General features: G+C 36.4%; 1 protein-coding gene and 1 non-coding gene across 3 annotated transcripts in view; both read right to left on the reverse strand.

Moving 5' to 3' along the window:
* HORMAD2 (HORMA domain containing 2) overlaps positions 1-21,261 on the reverse strand; it is a 74,470-nt gene that overhangs the window by 23,455 nt on the left and 29,754 nt on the right. The gene's annotated exons all lie outside the window — the stretch shown is intronic.
* On the reverse strand, positions 6,193-6,265 carry TRNAG-CCC (transfer RNA glycine (anticodon CCC)). Its single transcript has one exon. It is a non-coding gene; the product is annotated as a tRNA-Gly (tRNA).

Consider the following 21,261-nt stretch of genomic DNA (forward strand, 5'->3'; position numbering starts at 1 on the left):
AAACCAGCAGTGGGGCAAACCAAGAACCATCCAAATGTACAGCAGTCTAAAGAATTTCCAGCATCAGGTACTTGTGAAATAAGGGATAAAGAGGGTGGGTAGAGGAGCTAAAATAAGACCAACTAAAAGACATTTATGAAGCAGTTGGAATCCTCAGACCCCTTCTTCAATTTTGCAAAACCAAACAGTTGCCCCTTGACCACCCAGGCATAAAATTGGAAGTTTATTCTCTGGGGAAGGTGATAGAGGTGTTTGGATAGTGGGATCCAAAGCACAGTTGAGGCAGGGTTATGGTACTGGAAATGGGGGAATTAAGTGAAACTATGCATACAGAATGTGGAGACCCTCAGCCCTCTATCTCTATTTGGCTCCCAAAACACTGGTGGCCAGCATAGATTGAAGAAACTGACCAAGAGGAATGATTTAAAAAATACAGATATTGAGCATTCCCCCCAAAGGCCTGATCATATCATTCTACAATGAAGGCCACAATCACAATCATCCACAAGCTCAGAGCTTTCTAGTCCTTCCCCTTTTAAGTATAAGCAGACAACCAACGACTACCAGCCATCTTTGGCCTTCTGAGGAGAGAGAGGTAGGAGAGGTGGCTGGGGGTAAAGGAGGAAACAGCAAACAAATAGAAGAAACAAACAAAGACATACAAAGAGAAGAAATGTATCTAGAGATATCAATATCCTCTGAGATAAGAGACAATTCTGTAAGAGCGGGATGCCGTAAAAAGGAACACTCAGAGAACAACAACAAAAGGCTCTTGGAAACAAAATACAATAGCACAAATAAAAACTCAACAGAAGAATAGGATTACGTTGAAGAGTTATCCATGAGGGCAGAACAAAAGCACAAGGATATGGAAAATTGTAGAGAAAAGATTTTTAAAAATAGAGTAACTATATACAGGAGGTCTACTATCTAAATATTAGGAGATCCAGAAAGAAAGGATAGAGAGTTTTGAGGGGACATAATTTTTATCAAGGAAATAATTCAAGAAAATTTCCCAGAACTGAAGGATCACCCAAGTTACCAGATTCAAACTGGCCACTGACTGACAAGCATAAATAATGAATGAAAACAGACCTATATCAAGGCACAACATTATGAAATTTCAGAAATCTGAGGAAAAAGCTTCCAGACAGGAAAAAACAGATAATATACAAAAACTCGAAATCAGAATGGCTTGGAAATTCTTAACAGCAACACCAGAAGCTAGAACACAAGGAACAATGCCTCAAAATTCTCATGAAAAATAATTGTCCTCCTAGATTGTTATTTCCAGCCAGACTCTCAATCAAATATAAGGGTAAAATAATAATATTTTTACGGCTTGTATGATTTCAAAAACTCACCTCCCATCACTCCTCTTCTCAGGAAGTTATCAGAGGATATGTTCCATGGAAATGAGGGAGAAAACCAAGAATAGCAAACAAAAGGTCTAACACAGGAGAGGCAAAGAATTCCCCAGAAATTGTTGAAGGTAGATTCCAGGATGAGAGCCAGGCACCAGAGAGCAACAGATTTGGTCAAAGGTGAAAAGCTCCAGGAGAAATTTCTCAGTGAGGACAAAATTATTGCTTCTGAGTATCTTAAAGGAGACTTAGGCCAGCACTGTCATTAGATCTTTCTGTGATGATGGAAATGTTCTATATCTGCACTGTCCAATACAGCAGTCACTAGCCAGAGCACTTGAAATGTGACAAGTGTGACTGAGGAACTAAACTTATCATTTCACTTAATTACAATTAATTTAAATTTTAATAGCCACATGTGGTTAGGGGCTACCATTTTGGATAGTGCAGGTTTAGATAATCAGCAGAAAGTTTGGAATTGAATTAGGAATAAGTAGAGGAAAAACTAAGCAAATGAAGAACAATTATTAACTGCAGAGAAAGCAAAAACTTATGCAAGAAAGGAAAAGCAATCATGACTTACTACATAACTCAGCTCTTTATAGAATTATATAGTTATAAGAATATAATGCAAATTATTGACATAACCCAAATTAAATTATATATTTGGGAAAGTATTAGGTGGCTTGTTTTATCTTATCTTCATTTACCAAAAAAGTACAAATATTTTCTCCAGATCGATAATTTCACTTCTCTACTGTGTTCTTAATGGCTACATAGTGCCTCATCTTATTGGTCTACCAAAACTTATTGAACCAAACTTTCACTGAGGGATGCTTAGGTTGTTTCCAATTTGTAACAATTACCAATAGGGCTTTAGTGAGTAATACCATGGATTACAGCTTTTTAAAATTTAACTGTAATGAGGCAAAGTTTACATACTATTGTACATACTATTGCATCTATTTTAATTATACATTTCTATGAGCTTTGATAAACCTATATATCCACCACCACAATCAAGATAGAGAACGTTTCATCGACTTAAAGTTTCCCTATTCCTCTTTGCGCTAAATCCCCATCCAACCCCCACCCCTAGGCAAACATCAGTTTGTTTCCTATAATTTTAGATTAGTTTTGCTTCTAGAATTTCATGTAAATGAAATCATATAGTATGTACTCTTGTCTGACTTTTTTTGACTTCTAAAAATTTATTCACAGTTTTGCACAGTTTATTCTTTATTATTATTATTGCTAATACTAATTCGTTGTACAAAGATACCACAGTTTGCTGACCCCAGGACCAGTTGATGGGCATTTGGGTTGTCTCCAATAATAGGAGCTATTATGAATATAGCTGCTATGAACATTTCTGTTCAAGTATTTTTGTGATTATATGTTTTCATTTCTCTTGGATAAATAACTAGGAGTGAGATTCCTGTACCATATAGTAAGCATATGTTTAGCTTTATAGGAAGTTGATAAAATCTTCTCCAAAGTGGTTGTACCATTTAACATACCCACCAGCAATGTATGAAAATTCCAAAAGATTTACATCCTTGACAACACTTGATATTGTCGATTTTAATTTTAGTCATTCTAGTGAATGTATGCTAGTATCTCATTTTGGTTTTAATTTGTATTTTCCAGATGACTAATAACATGAAGCATCTTTTCATGTGCTTACTTGGCTATGGGTACATATTTTTTGGTGAAGTGTCTGTTCAAATTCTTGGACATTTTTAAAAATGGGGCTGTTTTCTTGAGTTGAAAATTATCTGTATAAATATCATCTGTACACATAAAAATTATATATCCTGAATACAAGTTCTTTGTCAGATGTATGTATTAAGAATATATTCACCCAGTTTTTTTGTTTTGTTTTGTTTTGTTTTTTTATTCACCCAGTTTTTAGCTTGCCTTTTTCTTAACAATGTCGTTTTGGAAGAGAAGTTTTAAATTTTGATAAAGTCCAATTTATCAATATTTTTCCTTTTATGGTTAGTATTTTTAGGGAACTGCCTGAAAACTTTTTGCTGAACATTTTGTTTCCTTCTAGAAGTTTTATAGTTTTAGCTCTTACATTTAGGTCCTTAATCTGTCTTCAATTAACCTTGTGTGTGGTATGAGGTAAGGATTAAGGTTCACTTAATATGGATATATGGATATCCAATTGTTCCAGCACCATTTGTCAAAAAGACTATCTTTTACCTTGGTACCTTCGTAAAAACTCAATTGACTATATATGTGTGGGTATATTTCTGAATTCTGTATTCTGTTCCATTGATTTATATGTCTATCTTTACTACAAGGTCACCCTATCTTGTTTACTGTACTTTTAGTACCTTTACAGTGTTGATATCTGATACAGTAAGTTCTACAACTTTGTTCTTTTTCAAAAGTTCTGTCTTTTCTAGGTCCTTTGCTTTTCCTTTTAAATTTAGAATCAGCTTATCAATTTCCACAAAAGAGAGACCTGTGGAGTTTTGACTGGGATTCCACTGAATGTATAGATCAATTTGGAGAGAACTGACATCTTAATCATGTCTTCCAATCCATGAACATGGTAGATCTCTGCATTTATTTTGGTCTTCTTTAATTTATCTCAGCAATGTTTTATAGTTTTAATTGTGTACGTTTTGGCAAATGTCTTATTAATTTAGCTTTAAGTATTTCATGAATTTTTATGCCACTGTAAATAGTATTTAAATTTTTCATTTTCCAATTGTTCATTGACAGTATAGAGAAATACAATAGTTTTTTTGTGTGTTGACCCTGTATCCTGTGACCTTGCTAATTTCATATATTAATCCTGGTAGTGTCAGGATTTTCTGTGTACACAGTCGTGTCATTTTCAAAGAAATTTAGTTTTACTCCTTCCTTTCCAATCTGTATGCCTTTTATTTTTTATTCTTACTTTAATTCACTGACTAGGAGCTCTAGTATAATGTTAAATAGAAGTAGTAAGAGTTGATATCCTATTTTACTCTCTATCTTAGGTACAAAGTGTTTAGTCTTTCACCATTATGTACGATGCTACCTTTAGGTTCTTTGTAAATGTCTTTTTTTGTGTGTGTGTGGTACGCAGGCCTCTCACTGTTGTGGCCTCTCCCGTTGCGGAGCACAGGCTCCGGACGCGCAGGCTCAGCGGCCATGGCTCATAGGCCTAGCCGCTCTGCGGCATGTGGGATCTTCCCGGACCGGGGCACGAACCCGTGTCCCCTACATCGGCAGGAGGACTCCCAACCACTGCACCACCGGGGAAGCCCATAAATGTCTTTTTTTTAATTGAAGTATAGTTGATTTATGATACTATATTACTTTCAGGTGTATGGCATAGTGACTCAGTACTTTTACAGATTATACTCCATTAAGAGTTATTACAAGATAATGGCTATAATTCCCTGTGCATATAATATATCCTTGTTGCTTATCTATTTTATACATAGCAGTTCGTATCTCTTAATCCCAAATTTGCTCCTCCCCCTTCCCTCTCCCCTTTGGTAACCACTAGTTTGTTTTCTATATCTGTGAGTCTGTTTCTGTTTTGCCTATATATTCATATGTTTGGTTTTTTTTTTTGGATTTCACATATAAGTGATATCATACAGTATTTGTCTTTTCCTAACTTATTTCACTAAGCATAATATTCTCTAGGTACATCCATGTTGCTGCAAATGGTAGAATTTCATTATTTTCTATGGCTGGGTAATATTCCATTATATATATATATATACATATGTATGTATGTATCTCACATCTTCTTTATCCATTCGTCTGTTGATGGGCACTTGGGTTGCTTCCATATCTTGGCAATTGTAAATAATGCTGCTATGAACTATGAATAATGCTATGAACATTGGAGGGCATGTATCTTTTTGAATGAGTGTTTTTGTCTTTTCTGAACATACACCCAGGAGAGGAACTGCTGGATCATATGATAGTTCTATTTTTAGTTTTTCAAGGAACCGCCATACAGTTTTCCATAATGGCTGCACCAATTTACATTCCCACCAACAGTGTACAAGGGTTCTCTTTTCTCCACATCCTCTCCAACATTTGCTATTTGTAGACTTTTTAATGATAATCATTCTGACAAGTGTAAGGTGATATCTCGTTGTTTTGATCTGCATTTTTCTAGTAATTAGCAGTGTTGAGCGTCTTTTCATGTGCTTGTTGGCCATCTGCATGCCATCTTTGGGAAAATGTCTATTCAGTTCCTCTGCCCATTTTTTAGGTCAGGTTGTTTGTTTTTCTGATATTGAGTAGTATGTGCTATTTATATATTTTGTATATTAACCCCTTGCCGGTCATATCATTTGCAAACATTTTCTCCCATTCTGTAGGTTGTCTTTTTGTTTTGTCAATGGTTTCCTTTGCTTTGCAAAACCTTTTAAGTTTAATTAGGTCCCATTTGTTTATTTTTGCTTTTATCTATTTTGCCTGAGGAGACAGATCTGAAAAAATATTGCTATAATTTATGTCAAAGAGTGTTCTGCCTATGTTCCCTTCTAGGAGTTTTATGGTTTCAGGTCTTACATATATAGGTCTTTAATCCATTTTGACTTTTTGTATATCGTGTGAGGTAACATTCTCAATGTTTTACATGTAGCTGTCCAGTTTTCCCAGCAATAGCTGTTGAAGAGACTATCTTTTTAAATTATTTATTTATTTAATTAATTATTTAGTTATTTATTTGGCTGTGCCAGGTCTTAGTTGCAGCACATGGGATCTCCCTTGTGGCATGAGGAATTTTTAGTTGTGGCATGTGGGATCTTTAGTTGCAGCATGTGGGATCTAGTTCCCTGACCAGGGATGTAGGATCTAGTTCCCTGACCAGGGATCGAACCTGGGCCCCCTGCATTGGGAGTACGGAGTCTTAACCACTGGACCACCAGGGAAGTCCCAAAGAGACCGTCTTTTCTCCATTGTATATTCTTGCTTCCTTTGTCATAGATTAATTGACCAAAGGTGCATGGTGTAAATGTCTTTTATAAGGTTGAGGAAGTTCCCTTCCATTCCTTGTCTTCTAGAAGTTTCTCTTTAAAAAATTACAAATAAATGTTGATTTCATCAAACACTTTTCCTGCATCTATAAAGATGATCATGTGGTTTTTCTCCTTTATTCTGTTAATATGGTGAGTTACATTGATTGATTTTAAAACCTTAAACCAATCTTGCATTTGTGGGATAAACCCCATATAGTCATGATGTATTTTTCTTTCTATATATTGCTGAATTAGATTTGCTAATATTTTGTTAAAGATACTTGCATCTATAGTCAGTCATGAGAGCTATTGGTATTGTTTGGTTCAGAGTTTTCTTTTCTTATAATGTATTTGTCTGGTTTTAGAATCAGATAATTCCAGCTTCATAAAATGAGTTGTGAAGTCTTCAATATTTTCTTAAAGAGTTTGTTTAAGATCAGCATTATTTCTTTCTTAATTGTTTGAAAGAATTCACCAGTGAAACCATCTAAACTGGAGTTTCCTTTATGCGAAGAGTTTCAATTACAAATTCAACTTTATACAATATAAGATTATTAAGTTTATCTATTTCTATATGTGTCAGTTTGGTAATCTGTGTCTTTCAAGAATGTGACTATTTCATCTAAGTTGTCCAATTTATCAGAATACAGTTTTTACAATATTTCTTTATTTTGCTTTTGATATCTGTGAGATTTGTGGAAATATCGATCTTTCATGCCTGTTATTGGAAATTTGTGTCTTCTCTATTTTTTAATCAGTTTAGCTTATAGGTTTATCAATTTTATTGATATTTTCAATATTTTCCAAATTTTTATATATTTCCCAGATATATTGTTATTGATTTCCAATACAGGCATACCTCATTTTATTGTGCTTTGCAAATATTACGTTTTTTACAAATTGAAGTTGTGTGGCAATGCTGTGTGGAGCAAGTCTGTCAGTGCCATTTTTCTAACAGCATTTGCTCACTTCATGTCTCTGTGTCACATTTGATAATTCTTAAAATATTTCAAATTTTTTCATTATTGTTATATTTGTTATGGTGATCTGTTATCAGTGATCTTTTGATTGTTACCATTGTAATTCTTTTGGGGGCACCATGAACTGCACTCATATAAGACAATGAACTCAATCAATAAATGTTTTGTGAGGTTTTGGGGGGCTTTTTTTGTTTTTTTTTTTGCGGTACGCGGGCCTCTCACTGTTGTGGCCTCTCCCGTTGCGGAGCACAGGCTCCGGACGCGCAGGCTCAGCAGCCATGGCTCACGGGCCCAGCCGCTCCGCGGCATGTGGGATCTTCCTGGACCGGGGCACGAACCCGTGTCCCCTGCATCGGCAGGTGGACTCTCAACCACTGCGCCACCAGGGAAGCCCGTTTTGTGAGTTCTGACTGCACCACCGCCTGGCCGTTCCCCATCTCTCTCCCTCTCCTCGGGACTCTCTATTCCCTGAACACAACAATATTGAAATTAGGCCAATTAATAACCCTACAATGTCCTCTAAGTGTTCAGGTGAGAGGAAGAGTTGAATGTCTTTCACTTTAAATCAAAACGTTTTTTGTTTTTTTTTAAGATTAAATAAAGGAAGGCATGTCAAAAGCCATACTAGGCCCAAAGCTAGGCCTCTTGTGGCAAACAGTTAGCCAAGCTGTGAGAGCAAAGGAAAAATTTTTGAAGGAAATTAAAAATGCTACTCCAATGAACACATGAATGATAAGAAAGCAAAACAGGCTTGCTGATATAGAGAAAGTTTCAGTGGTCTGGATAGAAGATCAAACCATCCACAGTATTGCCTTACACCAAAGCCTAATCCAGAGCAAGGTCCTAATTCTCTTCAATTTTATGAAGGCTTAGAGAGGTGAAGAAGCTCTCCGAAGCTCAGAGAAGCTTTTCTCAGAAGAAAAGTTTGAGGCTAGCAGAGGTTGGTTCATGACGTTTAAGGAAAGAAGCCATCTCCATAACATGAAAGTGGATAAAGCAGCAAGTTCTGATGTAGAAGCTGCAGCAAGTTATCCAGAAGTTCTAGCTAAGATAATTAATGAAGGTAGCTACACTAAATAACAGATTTTCAGTGTAAATGAAACAGCCTTATGTTGGAAGAAGATGCCATCTAGGACTTTCATAGCTACAGAGGAAACACCAATGCCCGACTTCAAAGCTTCAAAGGACAGGCTGTCTCTCTTGTTAGGGGCCAATACTGCTGGTGACTTGAAGTTGAAGCCAGTGTTTACTTACCATTCTGAAAATTCTGGGGCCCTTAAGAATTATTCTAAATCTACTCTGCCTGTGCTCTATAAATGGAACAACAGAGCCTGGATGACAGTATGTCTATTGATAACACTGTTGAGACCTGCTACTCAGGAAAAAAAAATTCCTTTCAAAATATTATTGCTGGGGGCTTCCCTGGTGGCGCAGTGGTTGGGAGTCCGCCTGCCGATGCAGGGGACGCGGGTTCGTGCCCCGGTCCGGGAAGATCCCACGTGCCGCGGAGCGGCTGCGCCCGTGAGCCGTGGCCGCTGAGCCTGTGCGTCCGGAGCCTGTGCTCCGCAGCGGGAGAGGCCACGACAGTGAGAGGCCCGTGTACGGAAAAAAAAAAAAAAATTATTGCTCATTAACAATGTACCTGGTCACTCAAGAGCTCTGACGGAGATGTACAATGAGATTAATGTTGTTTTCATGCCTGCTAATACAGCATCCATTCTGCAGCCCACCAATCAAGGACTAATTTTGACTTTCAAGTCTTATTATTTAAGAAATAAATTTCACTACAACAAAGGAGGCAAGAAAATATACAATGGAGAAAAGACAGTCTCTTTAATAAGTGGTACTGGGAAAACTGGACAGCTACCTGTAAAAGAATGAAATTAGAACATTCTCTAACACCATCTACAAAAGTAAACTCAAAATGGATTAAAGACCTAAATGTAAGACTGGATACTATAAAACTCCTAGAGGAAAACAAAGACAGAACACTCTTTGACATAAATCACAGCAATAATTTTTTGGATCCGTCTCCTAAAAGTAAAGGAAATAAAAGCAAAAATAAACAAATGAGGGCTAATTAAACTTAAAAGCTTTTGCACAGCAAAGGAAACCATTGACAAAATGAAAAGACAACCTACAGAATGGGAGAAAATATTTGCAAATGACATGACCGATAAGGGATTAATATCCAACATATATAAACAGCTTATATAACTCAACATCAAAAAAACCAAACAACCCGATGAAAAAATGGGCAGAAGAAGTAGACATTTTTCCAAAGAGGAAATGCAGATGACCAACAGGCACATGAAAAGATGCTCATCAGGGAAATGTGAATCAAAACCACAATGAGATATCACCTCAGACCTGTTAGAAGAGACTCCTGGAGAAATTCAATAATGTGTATTTAATGTATTGTTCAATCTATAACATAAGGAAGTGTAATATATGTGCCAATATAAGCACAAAGGACTTGAGTAGGAACAAAGCTGCATTGGTCTAAGAAAATGACTACAGATGGCAGAGTAATAATTATGACAATGTATTGCTGGGTGTGTAACATTATAGGTGTAATATTAATAGCAATAATAACCACAGAAAAGGGGGAAAGGGAATAGAGCTATATAGGAGTAACACTGCTAAATCTCCCTGGAATTAAATTAGCATAAACCTGAAGCTAATTCTGATGAGTTAAGATGTATATGATAGAGTAACCAATTAAAAAACCAAAAAATTTAGTGAAAAAATGTTTAATTTTAAATGCTTCATTAAAAATATTCACTCAATACAAAATAAAGCAGTAAAGGAGACTAGAGGAACAAAAAAAAACAAACACATAGAAAATGAAAAGTAAAATGGTAGTCATAAATCCTACTTTATCAATAATAACATTAGGGACTTCCCTGGCAGTCCAGTGGACTGCCACCTTCCAGTGTAGGGGGTGCAGGTTCGATCCCTGGTCGGGGAGCTGGGATCACGCATGCCTCACAGCCAAAAAACCAAGACGTAAAACAGAAGCAATATTGTAATGAATTCAATAAAGACTTTAAAATAATAATAATAATAACATTAGTGTGAATGGATTAAACAATCCCATCAAAAGGAAGCGATTGTTACTGGAGATAATGAGGGACATTTTATGATGATAAAAGGGCCAATGCATCAAGAAGATAAAATAATTATAAACATATATACATATATACACACCTAACAATAGAACACAAAATTACATGAAGCAAAAACTGACAGAAGTGAAGGGAGAAACAGGCAATTCAACAATAACAGTTGGGGACTTCAATACCCCAATTTTAGTAATGAGTAGAACAGCTAGACAGAAGATTAATAAGGAAATAAAAGGACTGAAAAATAGTATAAACCAACTAGACCTAACAGACATCTATGAAACACTATATCCAATAACAGCAGAATATACATTCTTCCCAAGTGCATGTGGAACATTCCCCAGCAAAGACCATATGTTAACTCATAAAACAAATCTCAAATAAATTTAAAAGGATAAAAATAATTAAAAGTATGTTCTCTGACTACAGTGGAATAAAGTTAGAAATCAAGAACAGAATAAAATCGAGGAAACACACAAATACATGAAAATTAAACGACACACTCCTAAATAACCAATGTGTTGAAAAAGAAATCAAAAGGGAAGTCAGAAAATCATTTGAGATTAATAAAAAAGAAGATACAACAGAACAAAACATAACACTGCTAAAACAGCAGTGCTTAGAGGGAATTTAATAGGTGTAAATGCCTATATTAAGAAAGAAGAAAGATCTCAAAGAACCTAAACTTCCTCCTTAAGACGATGGAAAAGTGCAAACTAAATCTAAAACAAGCAGAAGAAAGGTAATAACGACTGTATTGGAAATTTATGAAATGGAGAATACAAAAAACAATAGAGAAAACTGATGAATCCATAAGCTGGTTCTTTGAAAGATTGACAGAATTGACAAACCTGTAGCCAAGAAAACAAGAGAAAAGACTCAAATTACTAGAATCAGAAATAAAACAGCAGGGCTTCCCTGGTGGCACAGTGGTTAAGAATCCACTTGCCAATGCAGGGGACACGGGTTTGAGCCCTGGTCCAGGAAGATCCCATATGCCTGGAAGCAACTAAGCCCGTGCACCACAACTACTGAGCCTGTGCTCTAGAGCCCGTGAGCCACAACTACTGAGCCCACATGCCACAACTACTGAAGCCCGTGTGCCTAGAGCCCGTGCTCCACAACAAGAGATGCCACTGCAATGAGAAGCCCGTGCACCACAATGAAGATTAGCCCCCCGCTCACCACAACTAGAGAAAGCCCACATGCAGCCAAAAATAAATAAATATAAATAAATAAAACAGCAAACATTACTACTGACTTTACAAAAATATAAGAAAGCAGTATAAAGGAGTACTACAACCAGTTATATGTCAATAGAGATAACATAGCTGAAATAATAAATTCCTAGAAAGACACAAACTACTAAAACTGACTCAAGAAGAAATATCAATAGAAAATCTAAATAGATCTGTAACAAGTGAAGAGACTGAATTAATAATAAGTTTAAAACTACCCAGAAAGAAAAACCCAGACCCAGCTAGCTTATTTTAATTCAAAGAAAAACTAATGCAAACTCTCCACAAACTATAGAAAAGGAGTGAACACTTCCCAACTCATTTTATGAGGCCAATGTTATCCTGATACCAAACCAGACAAAGACATCACAAGAAGAGAAAACTATAGATTAATATCTCTTATATATGTGGACATAAAAATCCTTAACAAAATTTTAGCAAACTGAATTCAGGAAAAAAAATATATATATATAATCTCCCATGACCAAGTGGAATTTATCCCAGAAATACAAGCTTGGTTTAATATGTAAAAATCAATTAATGTAAAACATCATATCAAAATCACTTGATCGGGCTTCCCTGATGTCGCAGTGGTTGAGAGTCCGCCTGCCAATGCGGGGGATATTGGTTCGTGCCCCGGTCCGGGAAGATCCCACATTCCACAGAGCGGCTGGGCCCGTGAGCCATGGCCGCTGAGCCTGTGGGTCCGGAGCCTGTGCTCCGCAACGGGAGGGGCCACAGCAGTGAGAGGCCTGCGTACCGCCAAAAAAAAAAAAAACTCTTAATCATCTTAATAGAAAAAAAGCATTTGACAAAATCCAACAGCCTTTCATGATTAGAAAAAAAAAACACTGAAGAAACTAGGAATAGAAGGAAACTTATTCAACATGTTAGAAGGCACCTACCCAAAAACCATAGTCAATAACATACCTAATGGTGAAACACTGGATGCTTTCCTCCTAAGATCAGGAACAAGACAAGGCTGTCCACTCTCACCGCTTCTATTCAACATTGTAATGGAAGTTCTAGCCAGGGCAGTTACAAAAGGAAAAGAAATAAAATGCATCCAGATTGGAAAGGAAGAAGTAAAAGTGTATCTATTAGCAGATGACATGATCTTGTATGTGGAAAATCCTAAAGAATCCACTAAAAAACTATTAGAACTAACAAGTTCAGCAAGTGTTATATCTAGGGTTCTGCAGAGAAACGAACTAACAGGATTTGTGCAACTAACATTGCTGAAAGAAATTAAAGAAAATCTAAATAAATGGATAAATATCCCATGTTCATGGATCAAAACGCTTAATATTATTAAGATGTCATTAATCCCCAAACTGATCTTGAGATTCAATGCAATCCCTATGTGAATCCTAGCAGACTTCTTTATAGAAATTGACAAGCTGATTCTCAAATTCATATGAAATTGCAAAGAACTCAGAATAACCAAAACAATCCTGAGAAATAAGAAGGAAGTAGGACGACTCATACTTGATTCAAAACTTATTACAAAACAATGGTAATCAAGACAGTGTGGTACTGGCATAAGGATAGACACATAGACTAATGGAATAGAATTGAGAGTCCTGAAATAAAACCACCTGTCTATGGTCAACTGATTTTGACAAGAGCACTAGGACCGTTTCAGGGAGAAAGAACAGTCTTTCGAACAAATGGTGTTAGAATATCCACATGCAAAAGCATGCTGTCAGATTCTTACCTCACACCATATACTAAAATTGACTCTCAAACTGTATCAAAGATCTAAATGTAAGAGCTAAAACTATAAAACTCCTAGAAGGAAACAAAGGAGTAAATCTTCATGACCTTGGATTTGGCAAAGGATTCTTGGATATCACATACACACATCGCACAAAGCATAAGCAACAAGAGAAAAAATGGATAATTTGGACTTGATCAAAATTAAAAACCAATTGTGCTTCAAAGGACACCATCACAAAAATGAAAAGACAACTCATAGAATGGGAGAAAATATTTCCAAGTCATATATCTGTTAAGAGACTGTACCCAGGAAATAAAGAATTTTTACACCTCAACAGTTTTTATTGTTGTTTACAAATAACCTAACTTAAAAATGGGCAAAATATCTGAATAAACATTTCTCCATGAAAGACATATAAATGGACAATAAACAATGATATCACTAGTTGCTACAGATATAGAAATCATAACAATGAGATACCAGTTACTTCATACCTACCAGGATGGCTAGAATCAAAAAGTGACATAAGTCTTTTTGTGGATGTGAAGAAAATTAGAACTTGCATACACTGCAGGGGGAAATATAAAATGGTGCAGCCACTTTAGAAGACAGTTTTGGATTCTTCAAATGATTAAACAGAGTTAATAGGACCCAGCAATGCCACCCTTAGGTATATACCCAAGAAAAGTAAAAATAGGTGTTCCAAAAAACTTGTACATGAATGTTTTTTCATTTTGTTGTTGTTGTTGTTGTTGTTGGCATGATGCAGGATCTTAGTTCCCTGACCAGGGATTGAACCCCTTGCAGTGGAAGCATGGAGTCTTAACCACTGGACCGCCAGGGAAGTCCCACATGAATGTTTATAGTAGCATTATTCATAATAGCCAAAAGGTAGAAACAACCTAATTGTCCATCACTGATGAATAGATAAACATGTGGTCTACCCATACAATGGAATATTATTCAGCCATAAAAAGGAATGAAGCACCAGTACATGCTACCACATGGGTGAAACTTGAAAACATGATGCTAAGTGAAAGAAGCCAGTCACAAAACACAATATATTGTGTGACTTCACTTGTATGAAATATTCAGAATAAGAAAATCTATGGAGACAGAAAATAGATTAATGGTTGCTTAAGACTTGGGGGAGAGATGGAAAGAGGAAATAGGGAGGTGATAGTTAAAGGGTATGGGGTTCCTTTCTGGGGTGATGAAAATGTTCTAATATTGACTGTGATGATAGTTACACAACTCTTTGAACATACCAAAAACCATTGAATTGTATACTTTAAGTGGGCAATTTGTATGGTATATGAATTATATCTCAATAAAGCTGTTCAAGAAAAAAATGTTGTATAAATAGAATCATACAGTATGTAATCTTTTGATGCTGGCTTCTTTCACTTAGCATGATGTATTTGCAACTGATCCATGATGTTGCAGGTACCAGTAGTTTGTTCTTTTTTATTTTAAATTTATCCATTCTCCCATTAAAGAACATCTTGGTTGTTTCCAGTTTTGGGAGATTACAAATAATGTCACTATAAACATTTGTATACATGTTTTTGTGTAAACATAGGTTATTATTGCACTTGGTATAATAGTTGTTTTAAAGTCCTTATCTGCTAATTTTATCATTGCTGGCATTTCTGGGTCTCCTTCTATTGACTAATTTTCCTTGGTTATTGGTCAGTTTTTCTGCTGCTTTACATGTGAATGAATTGTTATCGGATTCTGGACAATAAGAATTTTACATAGTTGAGTGTTTGGACTTTGTTTTCCTCTAAAAAGTGTTGAATGTTATTTTGGCAGGCAAATAAGCTTGATCCTTTCAAGGCTTGTTTTTAAGCTGTTAGAATTCAGTTTGGAGGCCTTCACTAAAGGATTGGTTTAGCCTTCATGCTAAGGTGTAACCCTTCTGGAGTCTCTATTGAATGTTCCAGGTGTTCAACAAGGTCTCTCCACATAACTGATTGTTAGGTGAATGTCTGTCAGTCTTGTGAGAGTTCTAAGACTCTTTTACAGTTCCCCCAATAGTTTTCTGTGTCCAACCTTGTAGAATTTCAACCCATACTTGAGAAGCTGAATATTCAACAAAAGACTCAAGGGATGCCAGTGATGATTTCTGGAGCTCTTTCTCTCTGTAGATCCCTCCCTTCTGACACTCTGTCCCCAGGTGCTTCAGCTTCCTCAAACTCCAGTCTATTTCTTCAACCCAGCAAGATGCCATGCTCTGCTTGGGTTCCCCCTTCCCACACCGGTGGTCCAGAAAGAACCCCCTGATGGAAGGTGCAGTTTTAAGGCTCACCTTGTTTTTCTTCTCTCAGGGATCACAGTTTTGCCTTTCCTGTTATCTAATGTCTGAAAACAGTTGCTTCACATATTTTACCCAGTTTCCTAATTTTTTATAACAGGAGAACAAGTCTGTTACATTATTCCTTCATGAATAAAAGTGGAATTTAATCATTCTATAGGATTTTGGCTCTCTTGTGGGATTTTTAACATTCTCTCCTACATGAATGAATGTAAGGTTTAATGGACTGAGGATGAGCTTTGGAGCCAGAGAGACCTAGGTTTTCTGATACTGACTCTGATGCTTTCTAGTTGGGCAACATTGGATATGCTACTTAATGTCTATGAACTTCTGTTCCTTCAGCTATAAAATGTTATGCAAAGTTGTTGGGATCAATTGAAGTCATGTGTATATAAAGCCCTTTGTAGGCACTTAATAAATACTGATTATTATTATTATTTATATAACAGCTACTTGTTCCATTTCTCCTGAGTGATTCTGAATCAGGAATTTGACGTGTTTATCTTTGTACAGTGAGTCAAGCATGATAGGCTTCAATATAAATTTGCTGACTGAATAAATGTTGATACCTTATGGTTGATTAGAATATTTTAGAATATTATTTTAAACTTTCTTCACAATGAGCTAAGTGCAGACTTGTTTTAATGTCAGACCAGTGCCATTAGCTATAAGGTTTCTGTTTGTTCTGAATTTGGTTATCAAAGCAGGAGGAGCCCTCCATCATACAGGAAGAAGCAAATTTGAGGTGGTGGCTCCATAGAGGATATATATATACTTCAGTTTCTAGCTCCTCTTTATCACTGTCTGAAGGACTGGTCTTCTGAAGTCTTAAATCTCAATTTTGAGATCCTAATATAAATACCAAAAGAATTACTCTCCTTACAGTGCCTGGGTTTGTTACAAACCATAATCTCATCTGTTTACCAACAGGCAATGTAACTTCAGATGGAAAACTAGCAGCACATATAACAAGTATTAGAAAAATTGGCCAACTGTATATAGTTCTATATAATTAAGTAACATTATCATTATATTTTTTCCAGTATGTAATTGACTAAATCTCAATAAAGTCTTTATTTTTTAAAAAACTCTAAATAGAGCCTAATATTACACTGGTTTTAGTATAATGATAACATTGTATTATTTCAGATTATTACAGGTATTTTTTTAAACCAGAAAGAACATTATCAGTCTTACTCCTTTTTTAAAAAAACAAAACTTACTTCTTTTAATGCTAGGGTTTAATAATAGTAACATCCAAAGTGTTATTACCTAAGATTACTCACTATGCTTTTCTTCTGTTGTAATATATATATATCAATATACTCTTTTTTTCTTTATGTAAATGAAATATACACAGATCATCAGAGTGGCTCTTCCCACTCACAAAAGAAGGAGATAATTCTCTGGTATGTTATAGAGTGATTCATTTAAAAAAAGAGATGATTTATATGACTGATGGAATAGTCAACCAACTTTCATTCCTCTTTTCATGGTTAACAGAGGATAACAATTATATTCTGTAATGCAGAACAGAAAAATTAATTGAAAAAATTTCCTATTTGACAAAAAGAAACTTTGTGAAAAGGACTATAGCCCCATGACAAAGAGAGAATGATGTGTGGTTTTTAAGTCTGAATATTTTCTGTAGATAATGTGCCTCTTCCAACGTTTTCAATAATCAACTCTATTTCCAAGAATCTAAGATATTCTTGCCAACACTACATTGTATCAAACAAGGCATATATGCTTCAAGAGATGTAATACTGTGAAAATCATCAGACTATACCTCAAAAATGCAAAACTTCAGTTCAGAGTTTAGTGGGAGAAAATAGATTCTGAATGAAAAGGCTCTTGTTTTAATCCACTGACTAGAATACAAAGCAATTCTAAGAAATTACAGAAAATATCTTTCTAGTCCACACTTAAATGGTACCATTTACTTTGGCACCAATGTACTTTACATTCTAATTTCTCAAAAACAAATCATTTACACTTTAATCAAATGTGTTAGCACAAAAGGTAAGAAATGGCCTTCACACAGGGAAAAAAATGGCCTTCACGCAGGGAAAAAAAGGTATATATTGTTATATGTATTATTTTGTGGACTTCATCAAAAAGAAAAGGCAACCCTTTCTGAAGGTACAAAACTCATAAAAAGCTCAGAAAATTAGAAAAGTACAGCCTATGGATCCCCATTTAAAAATTGATAAAAATACGAATTCCCAAAGAGCTGTAATGTCTTAATAAACTAGGACCATCAGTCTCTACAATAGACATGTGCAACATTAGCTCTCCATCTTTTTATAGCTGTCTGGATGTATCAGTAATTACTAGTCCTTTAAGGAGCCTGGGTTAAGTACCTCTATTAGAAAGAAGTACTTTTCCCTCAGCATTTAAACTTAGCATAAAATTTAAATAAGATTCTACAACCAATTCCAGAACATGTGGTTATTGTCACCATATAGGTGAATTCTTTAAAAAAGCCTATCCAGGGCTTTCCTGGTGGCGCAGTGGTTGAGAGTCCGCCTGCTGATGCAGGGGACACGGGTTTGTGCCCGGGTCCAGGAGGATCCCACATGCTGTGGAGCGGCTGGGCCCGTGAGCCAAGGCCGCTGAGCCTGCGCGTCCGGAGCCTGTGCTCCGCAACGGGAGAGGCCACAACAGTGAGAGGCCTGCATACCGCAAAAAAAAAAAAAGAAACCTGTCCAAGAGCCTCTCTCTAGTGTATATGTCTATTGCTATCCGTCCAGCTGACTGAAACAGAGAAAACAGGTCCAACTTCACAGAGTACTGTGAGGTGCCACTGTGTTTGTGTGTCCTTACTACCTAAGGCCTTAAGCTTAAACCACCCCTACAAGGAAGTAAGACCTGTCCTGAAGATGTCGCAGAGGTAGATAAAATAAGGACACATTTGGGACAGGGTTTTTCAGACAGTTCTACATAACCCTGTTTCGTCCTGGGATTCCTTGGTCTCTTTACTTGGGTTCTGTGTCCTATTTTCCAAGTGGAGTTAGGTTTTAAGAGTTCTTGGGGACTTCCCTGGTGGCGCAGTTGTTGAGAACTTGCCTGCCAATGCAGGGGACACGGGTTCGGACCCTGGTCTGGGAAGATCCCACGTGCCGCGGAGCAACTAGGCCCGTGAGCCACAACTGCTGAGCCTGCGCGTCTGGAGCCTGTGCTCCACAACAGGAGAGGCTGCGATAGTAAGAGGCCCGCGCATCGCGATGAAGAGTGGCCCCCGCTCACCGCAACTAGAGAAAGCCCTCGCACAGAAACGAAGACCCAACACAGCCAAAAATAATAAATAAATAAATAAATTTTGAAAAAAAAAAAAAAAAGAGTTCTTGGGCTTCCCTGGTGGTGCAGTGGTTGAGAGTACGCCTGCCGATGCAGGGAACACGGGTTCGTGCCCTGGTCCGGGAGGATCCCACATGCCGCGGAGCGGCTGGGCCCGTGAGCCATGGCCGCTGAGCCTGCGCGTCCAGAGCCTGTGCTCCGCAACGGGAGAGGCCACAACAGTGAGAGGCCCGCGTACCGCAAAAAAGAAAAAAAGGAAAAAAAAAAGAGTTCTTATCATCTAAGAAATTTTAAATTTCAAGTTTATCTCCTTTAATCATTTCTGAATCCATTGCCAAACTATGATCTCAGTTTTACATTGTTCTTCAGATCTTAAGGATCACACCAGAAAATGAAGAGTACAAATATTGAATAATTTCAACTACTGGTAGAAATCTTTTATATTTGTCTTTCTGTGACTGAGATAAGAAATAACCTGAAAAAGAAAATTGTATTAAAATATTTTTTTCAATCTTACAATAACCTCACAAGATGATTATGTTAAATTACTTCTTTACTATGGATCACTGGTGAAAAAGCAGTATAAGCTGTTTTGATCAAGATTTTGTAAACTTTATATTTTAATAGAAAAATTTTACTATTTAAAAAAGCTTTTAAAAATCTTTGGGTTAAAGTTTATGAAAAGTAGAGATTTCAGCAAAGCCAGGTAGGATACAGGAAAAGATGTGGAAGGTTCAGAATTGGAATTCCAAATCATAGAGACAGAAGTTCTGATGCTACCACACTGTAATTTCCAACTTGCCTGGAACGTCCTCTGCCCTAATCTCTGCCAATCAAACTGATGTATCCATAAAATCAACTCAATGAAACCTTCCTACACAGTGCCAGTTTACCTTTATTTCTGTATCCTAAGAGCACAGGCTTTGGAGTTCAACTGCCTTGATTTGAATTCTGGCACTGCTACTTATTCACTGTATCTGTAGCCTTGGGCTAATTTCTCTAAGTTTCAGTTTTCTCCTTTGTAAAATCAGGATAATAATAGAATCTACCTCATAAAATAGCTGGGAAGATTTAAAGTGATAATACATGTGAAGCCCTGAGTATCATGCTCAGTATTGTTAGTTAATATTATTTCTATCATTCATATACTCTCCAGTATTATTTTTCTTTATATCATGTAGATATTGTCTCTTCAGCTAGAGTTCTCAAAGGTAGAAACTATATTTTATATGTCTTAATTTTCCTCACAGTGCTTAGTAGGGCATTATTCTCTTAATAGGAATTCAAAATATAACCCAGGGAATCTTAGCATGGACGGGACCTCAGAGGTCAGTCTAGTTCAACCTTCCCCCTAAATCATGATTTTCTCTTGCAACACCCTAGAGACAATCATCTGTACTCTATCTTGAACATAGTATATACCTGTACTTGAACACAGCTGTCGACAAAGCGTTCACCCTTCTCAAGACAGTCAGTTTTATCAAGTAGTTGTCTTTTTTAGAAAATCCATCCTGAGGAGGTAGAGAAGCTGGAAGCTTCTGGAAAATGATAATACTCATTTGAGAGCTATACAAATTTTCAGGCTCTGTAAATTTCACTCCTGATACTATACCCTTAGAAAATAAGGGAAAATTCTGCCATACATACAAAGGTATTTATTACAACACCATTTATAGTAGTAAAATCAGGAATTAACTTAAATATTTAATGTAGGAAAATGGTATAATACCTAAATGGAAAAAAAAGTTCATTAAAATTAAAAATATGAAGAGTAAGGTAGGACATAGTTATAAAATTAATATTAAGTATAAAATTATCAATAAAACAAATTTATATTTATACCATGATTAAAATCATGTATAAATATGTATATCTGTGGAAAAAGACTAGATGGGATGGAAAATATAAAAATGAAAACAGGGATTTCCCTGGCAGTCCAGCAGTTAAGACTCTGTGCTTCCACTGCAGGGGGCACAAATTTGATCCCTGGTTGGGGAACTAAGACCCCCCATGCCGTGGTGTGGCCAAAAAAAAAAAAAGGAAAGAAAACAGTAGTGATGGGATGGGATGGTAGGACAGCTGGAAGATTTGCACTGCTTTTTAAATTACTTTAGTATCATTATGATATTGCTTTAAAATTTTTTTTAAGAGAAAGTTCTTCTCTTGAGCCAAAATCAACCTCTGCACACCTCACCCAGCCAATGTAATTTTCATTTTCTGGCTCTCATT

Source organism: Phocoena phocoena, chromosome 13, assembly GCF_963924675.1.
Source record: "Phocoena phocoena chromosome 13, mPhoPho1.1, whole genome shotgun sequence".
NCBI lineage: Eukaryota > Metazoa > Chordata > Mammalia > Artiodactyla > Phocoenidae > Phocoena > Phocoena phocoena.